The sequence below is a fragment of the Equus quagga genome, unplaced genomic scaffold, assembly GCF_021613505.1.
Source record: "Equus quagga isolate Etosha38 unplaced genomic scaffold, UCLA_HA_Equagga_1.0 HiC_scaffold_8933_RagTag, whole genome shotgun sequence".
Lineage (NCBI taxonomy): Eukaryota > Metazoa > Chordata > Mammalia > Perissodactyla > Equidae > Equus > Equus quagga.
The window spans coordinates 9,990-12,996 of NW_025794892.1; the positions used below are offsets into that span (position 1 = coordinate 9,990).

A 3,007-nucleotide genomic window follows, 5' to 3' on the forward strand; every position below is an offset into this window, starting at 1 on the left:
TTCCTTCTCTTTAATATGATGCAGAAGATAAATGCAGTTGTAGGAAGGATTGTACATTTAGTGGTGGGATGTGGGAGAAATTCCCTATCTCGTGACTTTTTTCTGAAGTATAAAGGAAAATCATTGGCCAAGAGAGAACATACAAAATAGTCATCGCGGAGAGCGAAAAAGTAAGTTTTCTAAAACCCTGGAAAAGGATGACCGGCTTAAGGTTTGTGATCATGAATTTAAAGAAAGCTTGTCAGCCTGAAAGCCAGTTCTTTGTGGCCAGGAAAGAGGGCAATAATGAAAAGTGTTCTAGAGACAGCAAATACAGTAATTGTTGTAGCTTCTTATTTACCCTAAATGATCACTTAAAGTGTATAAGTACATTATAATCTATAACAATGTTAAAGAAAATATATAGCTAACAGAAGTTGGCAAGCAGAAGGAGCAAAGTGTGAGAGGTTAGGTGTGTAAGTATCTTCATCTCGCACAGAGTGAGGAGCTAATGTATAATTTTGAAAGTTGAAAATCCAAAAAACAGATGTTTGAAGTACTTACCTTATTTAAATTATATGGTTTATCATAAAATAACTAAAATACTAAGAGGAAATAGTTTAAATTATCTAAATCCTCACCTGTCATAAGATAAGTGAATCCACAATGTCAAAAATTGATAAAACAATTAGTGATTGAGATCCTTTAATTTATAAATATGGAGGCAGTCACCGGAAGAAATAAAAAAAAAAAGTGAAAAGTAATTGCCTGTGGAGAACTTTTGTTCCTCATTATTATTTTGTATGACTTGATTTTTTTCATAACAAATGTATGCGTTAGTATACTTTAATAAAATTAAAACAGAAACTATTTAGCTGTGAATGAAGGCCTTGAAGTCAGGGCCAAGCTTTGATACAACTGGGTAGGTTTTGTCGAGGTGACATTTATTTCCAGCCCCTTCCCGTGCCCTCTGATTAGCTCTCTCGGAATTGGTTTTCTCCCAGTATCAAAGGGATTCACTGCCCTCCTGCCCCTGGCTTCTTCCCGCCTTCCCTGAGGAAAAGCACATCTCTGGTTGTTTTCTGCTCCTCAACTTTGATCATTACAAAATGAGTCTATTCTTGGTCTCATTCTAAAAATGATTTGTTTTTGGCGCTCCGGGGCTCGCGCCCCTGCCTCGTGCCTGCGCCGCTCGTATGTAAATGAGGGCGCGTGACGCGGGACGCGGATGGACAAGGGAAGAGAGAGAGTGGCCGCTGCCCTCGCCGCCCGGTGCCGGAGCCCTCGGTGCGCGGCGGCGAGGAGAGGAGAGGATGCCGGCGGGAACTCGACTCTTGGCGCCACCGTCTCATGCACTGTGTAGGTTTTGAGAGTATGTTAGAAGGGCTTTATGGACCACGGCTACGAAGAGACCTGAGTTTATTTGAAGGATTGTCTACCATCTCTTGATTCTTCACAGTCAACACCAACAGAGGAACTATCATCTCAGGGCCAGTCCAACACTGAAAAGACTGAATGCCAAGCAGAAAATTACCTAAATGCACTCTTTCGAAAGAAAGATCTTCCTCAGAACTGTGATCCTAACATTCCCCTAGTTGCTCAGGAATTAATGAAAAAGATGATACGTCAGTTTGCAATTGAGTATGTTTCAAAAAGTGGTAAAATTCAAGAGAATAGAAATGGTTCAATTGGACCAAGTCTAATATGTAAAAGTATTCAAATGAATCAAGCGGAAAACTCCCTTCAGGAAGAACAGGAAGGCCCCTTAGACCTCACTGTGAATCGAATGCAAGAACAAAATACTCAGCAAGGGGTTGGAGTGTTAGATCTCTCTACAAAGAAAACCAGCATAAAATCTGAAGAGTCGTCCATATGCGATCCTTCTTCTGAAAATTCAATGGCTGGGAGACTACAGAGAAACAGAGAGGACTGTGTGGAAAGAAGTGCTGAGTTTGCAGATGGTTTGCTCTCAAAAGCTTTGAAAGACATTCAGTCTGGAGCACTGGACAGAAATAAAGCAGGCATACCTCAAAAAACTTTACTTCTCCACTTAGAAGCCTTAGCAGCAGGGAAGCCTGCATCTTTTAAAAACAAAACTCGAGATTTCAATGATAGTTACTCATATAAAGACAGTAAAGAAACTTGTGCAGTGCTGCAAAAAGTAGCCCTGTGGGCAAGAGCTCAAGCAGAGCGCACAGAAAAAAGTAAACTCAATCTACTTGAAACCTCAGGATTAAAATTCCCAACAGCTTCCAGTTACCTCCATTAGTTAACTCTACAGAAGATGGTTACTCAATTTAAAGAAAAAAATGAAAGCCTACAATATGAAACTTCACATCCTACTGTACAGTTAAAAATTCCTCAACTACGAGTAAGTTCTGTTTCAAAACCACAACCTGATGGTCCTGGTCTGCTGGATGTTATGTATCAAGTTTCCAAAACCTCTCCAGTCCTAGAAGGATCAGCTCTCCAAAAACTGAAAAATATACTCCCTAAACAGAAGAAAATAGAATGTTCTGGGCCCGTAACTCACTCAAGTGTTGACTCTTACTTTCTACCCGGGGACCTCTCTCCTTTGTGTCTTAATTCTAAAAATGGAACAGTTGATGGAACCTCTGAAAATACTGAAGATGGATTGGATCGAAAAGATAATAAGCAGCCCAGGAAAAAACATGGCCGTTATCGGCAGTATGATCATGAAATAATGGAAGAGGCTATTGCAGTGGTAATGAGTGGAAAAATGAGTGCTTCCAAAGCACAAGGAATTTATGGAGTACCTCACGGCACTTTAGAATACAAGGTAAAAGAAAGATCTGGAACACTGAAGACTCCTCCTCCGAAGAAACTCCGATTACCAGACACTGGGTTATATAATATGACAGATTCAGGGACTGGCAGCTGCAAAAACAGCAGCAAGCCTGTGTAGATTACTTGTTAGGAAAATGTTTGTACGTGTGTATGTGTGTTTATGTGTGTGTGTATGTGCACAGGTGTGTGTTTGTGTGTCTATATACACACACGTGGGAAT

General features: G+C 40.4%; 1 pseudogene; it reads left to right on the forward strand.

Annotated features, from left to right (window-relative positions):
* The first annotated feature begins 441 nt into the window (after positions 1-441).
* On the forward strand, positions 442-3,001 carry LOC124232633 (ligand-dependent nuclear receptor corepressor-like protein; annotated as a pseudogene).
* The last annotated feature ends 6 nt before the right edge of the window (positions 3,002-3,007 follow it).